The sequence below is a fragment of the Propithecus coquereli genome, unplaced genomic scaffold (assembly GCF_000956105.1).
Source record: "Propithecus coquereli isolate 6110/MARCELLA unplaced genomic scaffold, Pcoq_1.0 Scaffold153, whole genome shotgun sequence".
NCBI classification, from domain to species: Eukaryota; Metazoa; Chordata; class Mammalia; order Primates; family Indriidae; genus Propithecus; species Propithecus coquereli.
The window spans coordinates 3610229-3630277 of NW_012139747.1; the positions used below are offsets into that span (position 1 = coordinate 3610229).

The 20049-nt window shown below is 34.8% G+C and overlaps 1 protein-coding gene across 1 annotated transcript in view; it reads left to right on the forward strand.

Annotated features, from left to right (window-relative positions):
* MACROD2 (MACRO domain containing 2) overlaps nt 1–20049 on the forward strand; it is a 2082072-nt gene that overhangs the window by 885068 nt on the left and 1176955 nt on the right. The gene's annotated exons all lie outside the window — the stretch shown is intronic.

Consider the following 20049-nt stretch of genomic DNA (forward strand, 5'->3'; position numbering starts at 1 on the left):
ATAATCAGATTGGCTCCTCATTTCCTCCTCACCCTATACCAAAATAAAGTATAGTTGGATTTAAAAAAAAAGCCTATTGAAGACCTATAGGATTAAATGAAAGAAACACTCATCCCTTGAGACATGATAGAGGAGTTTCATCATTCAGAGGATACATAGTAGTTTCCCAGAAGAAAAAACCAAGTGACATCAAAGAAATAAGACTCAGACTGGCACCAGACTTTCTCATTAGCAGCAATGGATTCTAGAAAATATTGGGGCAGTATCTTCAAATTCTAAGGGAGAAAGAATTTGAAACTAGAATTTAATATTCTTTCAAACTATTAGCAAATCTGAAGGCAAACTTTTTGGATATAAGAGAGGTCAGAAAGTTTATAACTTACATAACATCACAGAAATGGTTAGTAAGAGATTTTATTCCAATCGGTCCATTTCCAAAACCAAAGCTCTTAGCCAGTACGTTGTAAAATTAAAAAATTAAATGAAGTGTTTTCAAATAACTCGATGAAGTAAATATTCTTTCTCTTTTTCTTTAAATATGAAAACAGAAAGTTTATAACTTACATAACATCACATAAATGGTTAGTAAGAGATTTTATTCCAATCGGTCCATTTCCAAAACCAAAGCTCTTAGCCAGTACGTTGTACTGTCTCTGTGGCAGAAAATGGGAACGAATAGGTACATCTTGGGCCTGAGTTTTGATTAGAAAATGTTAATAAAATTATGCGTCAGAATTTGTATCACCGTTGTGTTTTTATAGCTTTCTATAGCTGGGAAAAAAAAAAAAAGTTTCTTTGGAAACACTGCAATCTCCTGGCCTGTGCTTGATGTTAACAAAATAGCAACAGGAGTTAGTTGGAGTGAGTTGTTTATTTTGTTGTCACTCTATGCCTTCCTGGTCAGTTTTATGTCCACTTCTGAAAATAGTTGGTATGTACATTCTTCAGCTGTTGTGAACTACGTGGATTTTCTCAATATAACTTTATATTTATTTTTGTCCGTATCAAGTGTTTTTTCATCTCTGGAATTAAGATTGAAATTTGGGGATAAATGTGGTTACTTTTTCGAATTTTAGGAGAGTATTTTAAAGATCAGTTTTCTGATAGATATTTAGGCAAACATTTTTAAAAGGCAAAATAGAATTAAGAGGGAATAATTTCGGAAAAATTTACCAAGGTGAAATATGTCTAAAGCTTGAAGAAAGAGTACTTAAAACACTTTCTGATCATAAAGATAACTTTGGTAATAGAAAAAAGCTCCTTCTATTTGGTAACCGCCTTAAGCTTCAAGGTGGTCTAATCAATCCTTTTTTAAAACGGGCACCTTTAATTCTCCTACTCTATCTAAAAACAAAACAAAGTAAAATACAACTCATCCCACACATTAGTCTCTACCCTCTTCCCCTCCTTTATTTTTTCCCTCTTTGAAATGTAAGTGCAGTGAGGGCTAGAACTGATCCTCATCTGTGTCCTCAGTGCTTAGGGAAATACTTGGCACACATAGATATTTGATACATTTTGAGCGAATGAATGTATACATGCACAAATAAATGAATTTACCTGTTTCTTTGAGTTTATTTCTGAAAATTATGTATTTATATATAATGTATAAATTATATATAGTTTAAATAAAATATCGACTCAAGCCATTTCCAAATAATTTTAGATACCACAAATAAAATTAAAAGAGGAATAATGAACTAAAAAAATTCACAAATAACCTTAATATAGAGTACACTGTACTGGAAAACAAAGGGGAAAATACTAATACTTTAATAGAATTGTGAGAAAAAATATAAATAGATAATTTGCTAAATAAGAAATATAAATAATAACTATCTTAAAAGATCCACATTACTAATTATTAAAATACACAAATGGAATCAATAGGAGATACCATTTTCTCACCTATAAAATTTGTAAAACCTTTAAATCATAATCTTCAATTCTATAGAGAAATGATGAAGTAGGTACATCTAGTGATATATGCACCATTGTACATTCATAGCTGTTGGGACTCTAAATTGGTGTGGCATTTTGGAGAAAATAATTCAGCAATATGAATCAATAGTTCCCCAAATTTTCTTATCTTTGACCTCATAATTTTACTTCTAGAACTGTAGGTATGAGAAATTATGGTAAAAACATACAATGGAATACTATGCAACTATAAATAAAAGAATAAGAAATCTCTTTAAGAACTGATACAGAACTAACTATATATTATATTAAATGGAAAAGGCAAAACATAGCATTGTGTATATTGTATGCTACCGTTTTTGGAAAGAAGGGGTAAAATAATTATTTATGTTCATAATTACTTATGTATTCATTTAGTCTAAAAGAACTATGTACATTAATAACAGTGTTACCTGCAGGGTGGATGAGGTAAGAGTAGATAAATAAGATACAGGGAGGGAGCAAAACTATTTACTGTCTACTCTTTGTTTATATAAAAACAACTTGTTAGACAAACAAATCATTACTCAAAAATTAAATATAAAAAAAATCCACTGGAAAACAGTGGATGTCTAGAAATGCATGTTTTCAGAATGAAGTAAAATATATATATGCTTTTGTTTGTGGGATATTTGTCATAATGTTTAGGTTAAAAGATAATTAAGTATGTATACAAATATTTATTCGCAGCTACATGCATTGCACTGTTGTTTACATTGACTAAATATTGGAAGCATTCCACCTACTATAATACATCCACACAATGAAATACCATCAGCAGTTAAAACAATGTTGTAAAATAATATGTAAAATGATGTTAAATATGTGGAAATATATTCATGGTATATTAATGGAGGGCAAGAGTAGGGGAAACAAGTGAGATAATGGTATGCAAAGTAGGATTCCATATCTGTAAAGCAAAAATTTGGAAAGCATACATACAAGCTTATACATACACATAGAAAAAATACTAGAAGGATATTCACCAACTGGTAATAGTGCTTCTCTCGGGGTAGTGGGATGACGAGTTAAGTTTTTTATTGTCTTTATTCTGTAAAGTTCTTCTAATAAATAGTTACAGAAGCAGGTACAAAAAACCTTTAACATTACTGAAGGCTTTGAATGGACCATGCACTATAGTAAGCATTTTGAGCAAAATAATAATCACAAAAACAAAAATAAAAAACCTTCAACATTTACCAAAGGCTTTGAATGGGCCATGCACTAAGTATTCTGAGCACAGTCACTTTAACTTGTCAAAATCACACAGGTAGGTCTTATGAACCATTTTATAGGCAGAAAACCTGAGGTTCACAGAGATTGAGTAATTTATCCAAATACTGCACAGCTAGTGTAAGATGCAAAACTCAAACACAGGTCTGTCTGCATCCAACACTTATTTCTTGATCACCCTACTAAATAATTCAATGAAAACACTGCTTGCAATTGGAAAACATCCTTCCTACTAGTTTTCTTTTTAAGTGGCAAATCTTTGCCTTGGTTATCAGAACTGATGTTTTTGTGGGATGTGCTAATAGTGCTCAAGCATTCCCCAATAGCAATTTAAATTAAACTATCTTGCATATGTGAATTATTTCATGTTTTTTACAGTAGATAAAATATGTTAATTTGTGTAAATGGTCTTCTGGGTGCAGATGCTCACACTGAAAGCAGGCTTATCTTAAAAGCTGCTTGTCTTTCATTTGAAGCTTCTTTTATATGCATAGTTTATTTTTCTAATGCTGTCTCAATGTAGGAATAATTTTAAGGAGGCATTTGTGGCTAAATGAAAGAAAAAAAAAACAGCTCTCTTTGGCTTTGGTAAATATTAATGAGCTCATAGAAAACCTTGTTACTGAAGTGCGGCACTCTTTTGAGAATTTTCTGCCATCTTGGCCCTTTGTGGGCCCTGCTCCTTTGTTGTGGATTAGCATACTGGGTTGCGTGTGCTATTGTGAGTTCTACTTCAGCTGCTTTGTGTGCGCTGACAGAAGGCTCACCTTGGTCTATTATCAGGAGAGTCTAGGCATCTTAATAATATATTGGATTTCAGAAAGAAAAAAGCAAATCATTCAGAAATAATTAATCTGACTATTCATTTCAAAGCTTCACCACAAAATGGACAGTGTTCATTTCTGGTCATGTCTATATTGTCATCATTAACAAAATGAAATGTAACTTTTATTAATTTTCAAGTGAGGAGCAGTTCAGAATTTGAAATATTTATGTCAGTATTCACACTTATTGTAGGTGTAAAATTATTGCAGCACATGTACAATTCAATTTAGGCACTCTGTTTTACTTTAGACTATGTATTGTGTCTACCCATCCAAATATTTTTTAAAAAACACTTTTATTTTATAAGCAGTAATATTTTTAATTGTGTTAACTCAGAGAAGATAATATTGGGGATATTACTTATTGGTCATCCTCTAAAAACTGTGTTGGGAGGGTGATACTACTATAGATCATGATTAGGTATATTTGCCAATCTCATTCTACACACAATTCTAAAATTTAAGAGAGGTATATTTCATATGTTAGGCATATTTCATTAGGTATATTTGCTGATTTCATTCTATGATACACAATCTTGAGATTATGTAAGAATAAAATAGGCAATTCTCTTAAAGGCAGAATGTATGAATGATCAAAATTACCTAAAATAAATTTTGAAAAATTTAATTTCCCATGTCTATTTTTATAATAATTCTCTGCTAGTCTAGCAGGTTTTGTGATGCTTATAAGGGAATTATTTGACAAAGCAATAGTTTATTTTCAAGAATGCGATATATGAGTCTAGTTAAAAGGAGTCATAAATTCACAGCCAGTTTTTAAAAATCGGCCCATTGAATTAAAATGAAAATTAGGAAAAATAAAGCAGTTGTTTAGAAGCATTTTTTAGGCAAGAAAAAAATTGCATTAAAATCTTTCAAGAGTTATTACTAATCTGTCACTGTACACTTCTTCATCTGCTTTCATAGAAGTCAAATGTACTGAATATTTTTGCCATCATGAAGAGAGAAAAATGATATTTCAAGAATATAACAAGAGTGTTTGGAAACACGTATAGAAATGTCATTAATGCACTATTAAGTCTCTATTCCAAAACTTTGCTTAAATTTTGTGCACAAAGACTTGAATAAAAGATTTGGGTCCTTTTACAAAAACAGTTTTTGGAAGAATTTTTATAAGAATTTTTATCAGAGCCAGTTTTGAACTGAGGTTGTTGCTGGGTAATTTCCAGTTACTTATAAATAGAGTGTGAATCCCAAGAAAAACCACTCCAATAGCTTGAGAAAGGAGACAATTCTTGAAAATGATTTCCTAATCTGAGAAACAGAACTGACTGCTGAGAAAGGTGTTAATAACTTTAAAACTGCAGAAATATGGAATCGTGGTCACATAGAGCCATTTCTCCACAGTTGTATTTGCGGTGAGTTAGAAAATAAATATCTAATGAAAATCTGGAAATGCAAACAGGGTCAGATTTAGCTTTGATTATTAACAGGTTTTGTTGTTGTTCTTGTTCTTGTTGTTGTTTTTAGACATAGGGTCTCTCTCTGCTACCCAGGCTGGAGTGTGGTGGCCCAGATCATAGCTCACTGCAACCTTGAACTCCTGGGCTCAAGTGATCCTCCTACCTCAGCCTCCCAAGTAGCTGTAGGACTATAGATGTGCACCACCACACCCGGCTATTTTTTTTTTTTTTTACATTTTTTTGTAGCGACAGAGTCTTGCCATGTTGCCTAGGCTGGTCTTGAACTCCTAGGTTCAAGTGATCCTCCTGCCTTTGCCCCCCAAATTGCTGCTAGGATTACAGGTGTGAGCCACTGCACCTGGCCAATTGTTAACAGATTTGAGAGAGAGAGAGAGAGAATAATACCTAATATAAACTATCATTAATTCACCACCTCAAAGTATATTCTATTCAGTTCAGTTGTACTGTTAAAAAACTTTTATTCTTTTCAAAGTGGTTGAAATCTGAAGCACAGACTAGATATATTTCTCTCCTATGCTGAGTAAAGTTCCTTGCCCTGAACATTATTCTAGGCAAATTATTGAACAAAGAAAAAGAGTTCTAAAATATTAAGTCTGTACCTTAAAGTTCTAAAGTAATATAAACTTTATTTAAAAAGCTTGATTTCTGTAAAGAAAACCCATCATAAAACTCAAACTTTTCTTTTTGATATAGCTAATTTCTCCAATGTAGTTCAATATGACTTGGTATTTAGAAATTTTATTTAGATACAGCTTTCTAATAACATATTGTAGTAGTAAAAATAATCATATTTTTATCTATACCATAATGTCTGGAACCTGGGAATATTACTTTATAAGACCAAAAGGATTATACAGATGTGATTACATTTAAGAACCTTGAGACGGGTAGATTATCCTGGATTATTTGGGCAGGCCCAATCTAGTCATATCAATATTGAAAAGCAGAAAACCTTTTGTGCTATAATCAGGACATGTGACTATGGAAGAAAGGGACAGAGATGCAATGTTGCTGGCTTTGAAGATGAAGGAAGGAGGCCACAAGTCAAGGATTATGGATAGACTCTAGAAACTAAAAATGGCAAAGAAATGGATTCTTCCCTAATATCCCAGGCAACATGTTGCTTTTAGTCCAGTGAGACCCCTGTTGAATTTCTGACACACGTAACATTGAAATAATAAATCTTGTTGTTTAAGCTACTAAATTTGTGTTAACTTGATAAACAGCAATAGAAAATTAATGTATTATAGTAGGATGAATAATCCCCCCCATACATGTCCATATCCTAATCCCCAGAACCTGTGAATGTTACCTAATATGACAAAAGGGACTTCACAGATATGATTAAATTAAGGGCATTGAGATGCAGGGATTATGCTGGATTATCCGGTGGGCCTGGATGTAGTCATAATAGTCCTTATAGGAGAGACACAGGAGCTGTCAGAGTCAGAGGAGAGGACGATGTGATGATGGGAGCAGAGACTGGAGTGATGCACTTTGAAGATGGAAGAAGGGGCCACAAGTCAAGGAATATAGGCAGCCACTAGAAGCTGAAAAAGGCAAGGAAACAGATTCTCTCTTCAGGACCTCCAGAAGGAACCAACCTGCCAACACTTTAAGTTTAGACCAATGAAACAGATTTCGGACTTCTGACCTCTAGAACTATAAGAGAATAAATTTGTGCTGTTTTAAATGACTAAGTTTATGGAAATTTGTTACAGCAGCCATAGTAAACTAATAGAGACATACGAAGGATAAAGTAAAGCACATATATGCAAGAAGCTACATAGGCACAGGATGGATTTCTGATTTTTGAATAAAAATTATGTTAGTAAAATCATAGAAACTATATTTTCCAGGTAAAAGTCCATTTATTTCTTTTTAAAATTTTTTTTAATTGACAGATAAAATAGTATGTATTTACAATGTACAACATATTGTTTTGAAGTGTATATACATTGTGGAATGACTAAATCAAGTTAATTAACATATATTACCTCACATAGTTATCGATTTGTGGTAAGAATACATTCATTCTTAGCATTCTTCAAGTATTTACTTCCGTATTAAGTGAATTTAACTTGAAAAGCTTAAAGTGTAGTAGATTGTTACAAAATGACCATCATAATTCACTTTTTTTTTCACAATTTGAATAGGCCCCTCCCATACCAGCTTTGGATTTAACCACGGAACTTACTTTGGCCAATGGAACAATATCTAATATGACGTAACCAAAGGCTTAAAAAGTGCTTTTGTGTTGGACTTGCTCTTTCTTATGGCTGGGACCCTTTTTTCGCAGTCTGAAGAAGCCTGGATTAGCTTCTTAGAGGATGAGAGAGGTTCCACCTAAGACCCCTAATGTGTGAATTATGACATCCTAGACCATTAAGCCCCAACCAATCTGATCTAGAATAAAAGAACTACTTACCCAACTCACAAAATCATAAAAAGTAATAAATGTTTGTTTTTTGAAGCCACTAAGTTTGGGGATGATTTGTTTCTCAGTAATATATAACCACTATAGTACACTTATTTCCTTTGGCCGTAGGATGTGTTTTGGACATGGCAGTTCCTCCAGCAATTATTGGGAGGTAGCATTCGATCTCCTACACTAGTTTTCTTTTGAATCATTTGTAGCCTTTGATTTTCATGAGGCTGAGCTAGAAATTGGATCAGGGACTTCCTAGGCATCCTGAAACTACTAAAAGTGAGATACCTTGACTTGTACTTTTCAGCCCCAGTGACTTTTAGCCTCATCCTCCAAAATACATCCAACCAAAATAATTAGGTTAGCAATATTTTTGTAAAATATTTTTACCCTTTGAATAGATTCCAAATGAAAAACAGAATGTCCCTATTGCTTAATATCTTCTGTACTTTTATAGGCTTCTATAAGTATGGCAGAGGTGGGCTTATCTAAGCAAGCACTTAACATTTTAATGATGTGGCGTGTTATGGCTAATGGTTGTTCTGCAGAGGCAGTGTTACAGCACCTAGAGCATGCCTCAGAACATTTCCCTAGGTATTCGAGTATGTTTGTAGGGAAGGTGTAGATCATAGTGGTTTAGGCTATGGCTATGGAAATAGACTTTCAACTACCAGATTCTGGCTCCACTCTTTACTAGGTTGTTTACTTTATCAAATAGTACCCCAAATTCCTCATCCATAAAAAGGAGGACAGTAATTGTGCCTATTAATATTGGTGTTGTGAGGCTTTAATGAGTTAATGTGCAACATTTAGAGGAGTTGCTGGGCTATTGTAAGTGCTCAATAAATGTCTCTCATTGTATGTACCAGAGTAACCAGACTGTTTTACTCCAGCCCAGGGTCTGCCTTGCCATAGCTGTGCTACTGTGTTATGCTGAAGAAAATATGTTACCTCATTGGAACCCTTGAGTCAGGTGGTTGAAATCAGAGGTTTGCAAAAAGGAAACTAAGACCCATTTTCTTCTGATGAAAACTTACTACCAGGAAAATTTCCTAAAAGAAAATGAGAGCAATGGAAGCAGTCCCTCCTCGTCTCTGGGAGAGTTGTATATTAATTTCTAGGGCTCTGAAGGATCACGGTGTGAAGATACTTTCGCCAGATGACCTCTAAAATTACCTCCATTTCTCAAATTACAGCATCATGATAATATTTATTTCCATGGAATATAGCGAAGCTAACTGATGCCCTTGGGGATAGAAACAATGACTCTGTCCCCTTCACCATGAACTCAGTCAACTGAAATAACCATTCAGGCTTCCCAGCTGCTTCCAGCTTTTCACTGCCAGGAGTTTGCCTTTACATCTTGAGAGAGGAGCCCCTACAGTTGCCTTCTGCTGTGATCACTCATGTTTGCAGATTATTTTTTTCTTTCAGAGAAGCTGACATATAAGAATCTAAAATGAAACAGAGATTTAATAGAACTTGTTATTAAAATAAATTTCTAGCACCTTTTTAATGGGTTTATTTTCTTGCCAAATAGTTTGTCCTGAAAGGGAGAAAATATGTGAATCTTACAAAATCTAAGGTTGAAGAATTTATACTTTGTGACCACAATGTTTGTATTGGGAAAGGGGTGTGTGTGTATGTATGTGTGTGTGTGTATATGTGTGTGGGGTGTGTGTGTGTACAGTCTTGTAACATGTAAAGATATGATAGAAACTATATCACCCTAATATTTCTCATTCTGCTACATTTATGCTTAGTTATTTGATAAATAACTGTATCTCTTTTGGCCTTATGTGAAACAATGAATCCAATTTTCCCAGTGCTGAAACAAGTTTGAGGCCTTTTTAAACCACTAAGGCATCAATGTACTGCTGCTTTGGTGTCCTGAAAGGGTTAATATAAGTTTCACAAGGGGTCTAATTTCTAGCTAATGGTATCTTTTCATAGGAATTACTTGGCTTTGTGGAATAGCCTTTCATCTTTCTGCTTTTTGGTTAATTCAATTGAATTTCCACCAAACTACATTGTTTCATTCTAATTGCAGTCAGTCCCTCATCTTACAAATGATTCTGTTCCAAAAACTCATTTGTAAGTTGGTCATTTGGAACTTAGAAGGTACTTTGCAATAGAAAAATAAAAGCTACAAATGTTGGGTGTTTTCCCAGAATAGCCTTCAGAAGCCAATTTAACCCATCATACGCCCAGTGTTCATGCTGCTGTCCAGCCAAAGCAACGTGAATAGCAGTGCGTGTGAAAGATGCACGCTTTGCCTGATACGGGTTGGAAGGCCTACAGCTCATTCTGCAGCAGGTCTGTCAGTAGGAATGAGGACTTTCCTGTCTTCATTCTTTCAACCTAAAAGGAAGTGAAGTGAGAATGTGGACCAGTGTAATCCAGCAGCAATGACTCTCATTGTTTGAGTCGGGGGTTAAGGGTAGAAGTGCTCAGGAACAGGCGAGTTGTGTAATGGAGTTTAAGCATCAAGATAGAGGCTGAGGAGAATGAAGAGTTGGAATGGTTTGTGAGTCGTGAGGGTGTGGTGAGAAATTAGGATGAGCAGTACAGATGAAGATTGAGAGCTAGGTAAGTGGGTGGGTGAAGACCTGAAGCTAGATTAGGTTTAAAGACTTCTGCAACCCTCACTTCTTAGATTGCAAAGTCAGCTACAGCTTCAAGCTCAGCTAGGGAGGATTGCTCAGTAAAGCTAGGCATTTGATTCACTAGAAGCCTTTACAAGAAATAACTCAATTTTTCTGCCATTCTTTTTGGTGCCAAGACTCTTGCTGAGAAGGAATGAGGAAGACCAATGGAGAATCTCAGTAGAGTCAGGGAAGGGATTGGGAAGGCAAAACAGAGGTCCTCAGGCAGTGACAAAAAAGGATTTCAACCTTGGTTTGCCTCTGCTCCTATCTCAGCTGGTACCATGGTATAGATTTTGAGGAACATGAGAAAGAAAAAGAGTTTTTGAGGGTCAAATGGAAGAGAAAGTGAATTCCTAGTAGGAGGGATGTTAACAGAGGGATTTCTCCTGCGTTTTTACCAGGATAGTATCCACATGTTAACCACAGGTAAGAACAACCTAGGCCTCCTGGATCTGGCTTCACTTACAGAGTTTCCAAGTTTCCAGAGAATTGTCTTTGGAGGAAAGGAAGCAATTCTCAAATATATCTTTGGAAGAAGGCAGATGAGTTTCTAAGGAAACCATCGTAATCATGAAAGGAGATTTTGTACCAAGTATATCTACCACATATATGGGATTCACGTCGGGGCCCTGGATGAGGCTGTCCTTGCCTGTCTTGAGTGCTCTTCTCTGCCCATTTTGCCCACTTAGTTCCTACACATCCCTTAGCATGCGCATGCTGTGTGCTCAAGGAAACCTTTCCTGAACATGTCCCCCATTCAGGCTGGGCCAGGCTCTGGGATAGAAGCATACTCATAGCATATTTCATTGCTACTTTTTATTATTTTTACTATCTGTCACAATTTTAAGTACATAACTCATTGAGGAACTCCTTGTTAAATGGTTGTCGTCTCCATTAAGAAATCATCTCCATAAAGACAGGGACTGTGAGTTAGCCACCATATCTGGTGCCTAGTACAGTGCTTAACACTTAGTAGGTGTTCTGTAAATATTTGTTATGAGCTATCAAGAAGCTGAAATTGTGCATCTTAATATCTCTCTATGTAAGGAGGTCACCTTTAATGCATACATTTGACTATTAAAAAACTTAGGTATGGAACAGACGAGTTTTAGAAAACTGTTACATAAAATAAATTGATTTAAATATTTTGTTGTTCAGTATAAGGATGAACTCCAGAAAGCCTTTGTATTGATATTATCTTAAGAAGTTTGTCAGGCCGGGCGCGGTGGCTCATGCCTGTAATCCTAGCACTCTGGGAGAGGCGGGCGGATCGTTTGAGCTCAGGAGTTCGAGACCACCCTGAGCAAGAGCGAGACCCTGTCTCTACTAAAAAAATAGAAAGAAATTATGTACAACTAAAAATATATATATAAAATTAGCCAGGCATGATGGCACATGCCTGTAGTCCCAGCTACTCGGGAGGCTGAGGCAGGAGGATCGCTTGAGCCCAGCAGTTTGAGGTTGCTGTGAGCTAGGCTGACACCACGGCACTCTAGCCTGAACAACAGAGTGAGACTCTGTTTCAAAAAAGAAAAAAAAAAAAAAGAAGAAGTTTATCTACTTCTATGTCAAAATGGTATCAAATGGTTGTTTATGCAGCCTCCAAACTAGCTAATGATATTTTGAGTTGAATTAGCTTTACAAATTCTAAGGTGAGGGAGCTACTCTTGGCTTGCTGCATCGAACAGGTCCTAGTTCATAGGTAGGAGGCATGAATAGCCATCAGAAACAGTCAGCATCTCTGCCCTCTATGCCTCATGACTGTACAGCAACTGAGAAAAACTAGATACATACATAGAAACGAGGAGTGTAGACATTAATAATGGAACAATATGGATCTTGGTATTGATCTCAGCCCAAGTCATTAATTTATAGGAATTTATGCTGTTCGCAGTGGAACTGTTTTTGCTAACAAATCTCTTGTAATTTCATTCATGTATCTTTTCCTTTTTGTGTTTTGTCTCATATGAACAACACTTAACATAGTGACGCAAACACCACTAAAACATGCCAGTATCTTCTTGGGACTTCTTCATTTTACCTGGGAAGAAATTGCCCAACAGCCCGTGCCACTTGAAAGTTAAAAATGTTACCATTTCTGTAACTCATATATCATGTAGTGTGTAGTTCAAATGTGCCTAACCTCCCACCCCTGTATTTGCCATCAGAACTTGAGCAAGTGCTCTCTGGGCAATGCACTAATGCTTTCTTAGTACAAGGGAGATGGCTTGATGTGAATTATATAGCTTATATTTTCTAATACTAAAAAGAAAGAGAAAGAATAAAGAGAAAGAAATAAAGGATGGAAGGAAGGAAGGAAGGGGCTTCATCATAAGCTTAGAGACACTATTATATTTTAACTATAGAAAACCTCAAAGATTTTATCTACTATATGGTGCTTCTTTGAATTTCAAAGAACACCCCACAAATACAACATGTGAATAGTTGAGTAGTATTGCAGGGTTTCAGTCAAAATTAAAAATAAGAATCTGTAAATAAATATGTAATTCAGAAAATGTCAGTAAAAAGATTAATTCTAAATGTTTTTTGTTCCTTTCTCAAATAATGATTTCATTTCAGTAATATGAGACATTTTGTTTAATCTTATATAGGCATGCACAAATAAATTTTAAGCATTATTTACGATGAAGTGTAAACATTAATTTTCCAATAGAAAGTGCTATCTTGGGGTAAATTTTATTATTGAAACATAATAGAATTTGAAAAATAAGAAATCTTTAATGTGCAAATCCATGTTCATGGCAGCATTATTCACAATAGCCAGGGGGTGGAAGCAACCCCGATGTCTATCAATGTATAAATGGATAAATAAAATGTGTTATATACATATAATGGAATGTGGAATACCTTGCAGCTTTACAAAGGAAGGAAATCCTGTAATATGCTACAACATGGATGAACCTTGAAGACATTATGTTAATTGAAATAATCCAATCACAAAAAGACAAATACTGTAAGATTCCTCTTATGTGAGGTATCAGAGTGGTCAGATTCATAGAAACAGAAAGTGGGACGGCAGTTACCAGGGGACGAGGGAGGGAAAAAAGAAGAGTTGTTACATGTTTCAGATTGGCAAAATGAAAAAGTTCTCTAGATCTGTTCGCAAAAATGTGAGTATACTTAACACTACTGAACTACACACTTACAAATGGTTAAAATGGTAAATTTTATGTTGTGCTTTTTATCATAATTTAAAAAAAAAGGAAAAAAATCTTTATAAGATATTGGAGTATTCTGCTAATTTTGGAAATTATCCTTATTCTTTACTTCTTAATTATATATTCTACAAGAGTCTAGATTTAGAATTTAAAAAACTAATATGTATATTTTATTACAGTATTACATTATACAAGCCTGTTCGGGATATTTAAAAAATATTTGATTTAAAAACAATATAAACTCATTGACAGTTTGCATTGACTTTTTCAGTTAATTAAAACAAACTGTGTTGATGTTCATATGAATATTGTCATGTTTCATAAAAACATTAATCTTTAATAATTTACTTTTACTAAAATAATAGAGTAAAACATTTTAACTACTATTATCAGAAGTTGGAGTGTTCTAACCAATTATTTTATAATGGAAATACTCAGTATAACAAAATACAGTTAACATTAAAACTGGTAATGTTATCTTTTAAAAAAGAAAGTTTTGTAAATAACTAATAAAAAAACTAATCTGGTTGATGATAGATAGATACATCTACTTTTACTTATTCCTCTTCATTTTAATATTGTTTTTTTGTTTTTGTTTTTTAGCATTGTATACTAGACCCCATGTACAAAGTGCAATTGAAGTTTTGTTTTGTTTTTTCCCCTAGTCAGGACTTTTGGCAAAGAATAGTAAGATATTATATCACTTATGAGTAAATTCAACAAAACTTTAACCGAACTTTACCTGTTTCATATTTGTGGAAACGAGCGCAACTTGAATAACAACTGACGCCATTGCCTGGGGAGTGCTCATGAGCCCAGCACTCCTCTGGTGCCTTATCAGGCCTCCAGCCTCACCCTTGACCTATGTCATCATTAATGTAAACTCCCATAATACCTTATCTAATCTCTCAAAGGACATCATCATATCTTCTCTTTTAATCTTGAATATTTAGTTTCTCCCATTTATTTTTTATCTTTCCCACTGGTTTTTTTTTTTATCATGAGAGTCCAAATTGCAATTAATTTTGAAATTTTTGGTAGTATTTTAATTTTTGTAGGTCTTGCTATATTGTCCAGGCTGATCTTGAACTCCTGGCCTCAAGCAATCCTCCCAGCTAGGCCTCCCAAAGTTCCAGAATTACAGGTATCAGCCACCACACCCAGCCCTCCCACTGACCTATTTTCATAGGCATTTAAGACACCCAGGATATGCACACACATAACTTCCCTTAAATCCATATACTTCTCCCACTATCCTGACTCTTTCCTTCTTTCCATAGCAAAACTGATCCACACCAATTAGTGACCTACATTCTTAATCTAGCAGACAGGTTTCCTAAATGCTTTGCCCTTATCCCTGCCACTCTCCTTCAGTCCTTCAGAGTTTTTTTTCATTTCTTTAGAATAAAATCAAGAATCTTACCAAGACTTTCATGGCCCTGCATGACTTGGATTTTCCAGTGACCAGAGTAATCTCCTACCTCTTCATTGCTCACTAAGCTCCAGTCGCTGTGGCTTACATCAGTTCCTAAAATACATCAAGCTTTTTATTACTTCTGAGTCTCGCTTTGTGTTCCCTCTTTCTAGGTTACTCTTTGCATATTTGACTCCTTCTTCTGGTCTGAGCTTAAGCATATCCCCTCTTCAGGATGGACTTGTCTGACCACCTGTCTAAATTCAACATCCCATATCACTCTCCTCACAGCACCTGTTTATTGTTTTCATTGCACTCGACATAGTTTATGGTTTTAAAAACTATGTTGGCCTCTCCCATTAGGTTGTGAGCTTCATGACAGTAGGAACCTTATCTGTCCTGGGTATTAATTACATTCCTCGTACTCATAATTTGTTTGACACATAGTAAGTGATCACAAAAATTACAGTGGATGAATTCCAAGTATAAATTGGAAGCCTGTCAAGCCCTTTCATGGTTAATGACCGACCTATTTCCCCAATCTTGATCTGATAAGGCTTTAGCCCACATACTCCCAGCCTTATGAAAACATTTCTAGCAAATGAAATGAGAACAAAATGACAGTCGTTTAAATTTTGAATCTTGACAATATTTTACTGCTATAAATTTATTGCAAAAGATGACATATTTTAATTAAATATCTGAAGGAAAAGAAAATTATCTTTTATACTTTCATTTTCTTCATTTATTATCCTTATCATAGTAGAAATAAAGAAGTAATACAGAGTTTTAGGAAAACTTAGCAAATGAATAATACAGTTAGGATTTTAAAAGGAAATCACTTTCTTTCAGTGACAGTACATTAAAATCTTAATTTATTATATTTCACTTTTCTGAGGCAAATAGAAAAATAAAACAAAACAAAAAGCACTGTTAGATACACTTGAAATTCAAAGCTGTAATACTCTGAAATGTACCTAGGAATTTGGTAGAGTAAATTTCATTTAGTTTCAAGAAATTACAAAGTACAAATTTGGACAATAATGCTATTTTTCTCCAGTAGACAGCTTATTAAAGAAAAGAGATCCGATATGGCTCTTTTTAAAAGACTATATAAACTTCACTGATTTTAGATTTATTAAAAAAATATAAGCACAGGTAATTTCAATTTTCTAGTGTCTCCTTGTCTGTATATATGTTTGTTCTGTTTAGCCAGCAGATCACCTGTGCCACTGGATTTATATAGCGTTCAGTATTCCTCTCTTCAGTAATATCATTATCTGTTTTAGGATAATTTCAGCACTTGTTTATTGTGGAAAGCGGAGGTAATCTGCATTCAGATTCAATAGCAATTTCATACCCAGAATGTTTCCCTAAGCTTTGCTGTTTATTAAAACATACAGTGCTGTTTTCCTAGCCACACTAAGTAGCTGGATCCAGGCCTGTGAATTTGATGATGCTCCTTACATTTCAAAACATAGACTAGAACTGAATATTCATGTAAGATTGACTTAAAGATAATTAGTCTATATATTTATGTCATTAAATATTAAATGTCTGATTTCAAATCAAAAGTGTAGTTTATTATATCTGAAATAAGAAGCACTACAATTGATCAAATTATGAGCCTAAACTATCAACAGTTTTGCCATCTTAACAGTAGGTTGTTTATGCCGGCAGCAAAGAAGCCTGGAGAGTGAGTGGCGGTGAAATTGAGAAAGATATTTTCCATAGTTTGTTGAGAATTGAATATTTTTCCTTATACAAAGTGGTCCAAAGCTTGGAAGAAGTGATAGTCAGTTGGTGCAGGGTCTGGGGAATATGGTGGATGACAGAGAGTTTCCTATTCCAGAAGCTGTAGTTTGTGCAGGATTGTGCAACATGTGATCGAGTGTTATCTTGCAAGAGGATTGGCCTGTCTCTATTGACCAATCTCGGCTGCTTAATTGCAAGCATCCTCATCGTTTCATCCAGTTGGTAGCAATAGACATCTGCTGTAATCGATTGACCAGGTTTCATGAAGCTGTAGTGGATAATACCAGCACTGGATGACCAAACAGACACCATTAGCTTTTTTTGGTGAATATTCAGCTTTGGACTGTGTTTTGGCACTTCATCTCTATCCAACCGTTGTGCTGAATGCTTATGATTGTGAAAAATGACCTGTTTTTCATCACATGTATAAATATGGTGTAGAAATGGTTCACCTTTATGTTGTGACAGCAAAGAAAGGCAAACTTTGAGATAACTTCTCTTCTGATGCTCTCTTAATTCATGTGGAACCCTTCTATCCAGCATCTTTACCTTGCTGATTTGTTTCGAATGGTCCAATATTGTTAGAATAGTAACGTCCAACTTTGCTGCTAATTCACATGTAGGCTGAGATGGATTCACTTCCACTACAGCTGATCATTATCCACCTTGATCTCAGGTCACCCACATGGCTCATTTTCAAGATTAAAACCACTAGAATGGAACTTCTTAAACCATGAACGTACTGTACATTCATTAGCCACATCCTTCCCAAACACTTCACTGATATTTTGAGGTGTCTGTGCCACATTTGTTCCACAATGGAACTCCTATTTGAAAATAACATGAATTTTTGACTTATCCATGGTTTCACAAAAATTGCTCTAAAAAAAATTTTGAAAGATAATCAAAATTTGAAAGATAATCACAAGCCAAAACATGCATTCACAAGAGTGAGAATGTACCTCCACAATAAAAGTAAACAAGAAGTGTCAAAGTGAAATGTCAAAGATATCTGTCAACTGTCAAACTTAATACTTCAGGAAATTGGACATTTCATACTTAATAATTATATTATACTATTAATTATATTATAATAGGTACTCTCTATCAGTTCATGACAGAGCATGTCCACTGGGGGACCGAGTCTCTGGACAGCATTTCAATAGCCTCCCATGGAACTGGTTTTTATCCAACAAGGCTTTAGGCTTTAGGGTGCTACGGTCTAGTTATGTGGAGAGGATTTGAGCCCCAGCACCGTGTATCCCATCACTGGGACTATTCTGAGATTAGTGTTGTTCTCATCCTTAGATAAGTACCATTAGTATAGTTTTTACTTTGTAAACACTGTAAATATTGTAATTGATCATTTTTTTTCTCTTTAGATTGGCTTCCATAACTCTAAAAACCAAATCTGAGGCCCACTTACAGTTCCAATATTTCATGTCATGCATCTGTGTATGAATCTACCTACTCTCTCCATCTTATTTTCCTGCCCCTTATCTCCTTTTTCTTGTTCAAATTTAATTCATTACATCTTGCTTAATTATATGCTTTCTATTAAGCTGACTTGAGTCCCTTTTTGAAATAAGGTAAATTATTAATTCATTAATTACTGTATAGATTACTTGTCTGGCTCATTGTAATTTTCAAGTCATTAGCACAACAGGAGAATTTAGAAAGAATTTTTTGATATGCTATTAGGCATATCAAAACTAGACTTTGGGAAAGTCTTGCTCTTAAAATGTTTTTATTTGAGTTAATTTTCTTGAACAATTTCAACTGCATAGGAAGCTGCTGAGAGATTTTAAACATAATATAAGAATATTTGATAGCATAATTAATCTAGTACAAAAATTAATTAATAATCTTGGAAAGGCATCCTTAATGTTTAGATATTCTGTTTCATCATTTGCATAACAATATCAGAATATGCTCTATCTTTAAATTCAGATGGTTTCCGACATGCAAAGAGATTGTATTACAAAGGTGTATTTTAAATTAGTCATTTAGAATGCAGAATTCATATTCATGAACAATCAAGTTTCTAAATGGTGGTTAGGATCTTAGGTTAACCCATAAAATCTGTTTTGCCAATAGTGTAGAAAAACTAATATTAATTTGCAGTGAGAAACTACAGAAAATACCATTTTATATCTTAAAATAGAAAAAAAATAAGAATTACTTTAATTTTGAAACCTAAGACCAAAATGGTATAATTAAAACATCAAGATGTAGATACACAGGTTCATGTAGACACTAGAGAGAAATTCTGAATATCTTTAAAGGGTATAGGATTTATTCTACTATGTAATTTCGCCTCACAATATATGAGTTTTCCCTTCTTTTTGTAAATATATCATTGATGGTAGGTACTCTTCTCTCTCTCAACCAGGAGTAAGTTCCCTTTTGACTTAAAAATAGAATGAGTGTAACAGAAGAGAGGAAGAGTGAAAGATAGAGTGAGTAGATTGATATTCCTGAGGTGAATGGATAAGAACTGAGGCAGGGGAAAATCTGATTAAGGGAAATGTTGTGCATACAAGAGAGATTTTCTGAGGTGGCTTTGAATGAGCCATAAAGTACTGAAATCATGTGGGGCATAGAGGTTTCATGTATTGCACAGAACTCCTAAGGCGAAAATAAGAACTGCAGGTGAAGGGATATTAGATCACACAGGTCCCCATATTGCCAGTAGAGCTGGGGGCAGGAGGGCATCAGGGCAGGGAAGGATCATGAGTAGATTGCAAGTTCCGTATTTCAAGGTGTTGGCAAGCTGGGTGTTTGCAATCTTGAAAGTACTTATATTTTTAAAACTTTAACTAACTCTGGGGTTATCTGATACTGTAAGTATACAGAAATGATTCAAAATTTTATTTCCAGTGTTAACTTCTGAGCCTGGGGCCAGGTACATAGTAAAGAATTAATTAATGTTAGTTCTTATTGTTTTCTGGCATTTAATACAATTGTCAGTGGAAGTTATTCATACTTGTTGCATGTTATTACAGAACATAGTCCTCTAAATCATGAGTTAAATACATCTTAAAACAAGATACAGGCCGGGCGCGGTGACTCATGCCTGTAATCCTAGCACTCTGGGAGGCCGAGGCGGGCGGATTGTTTGAGCTCAGGAGTTCGAGACCACCCTGAGCAAGAGCGAGACCCCG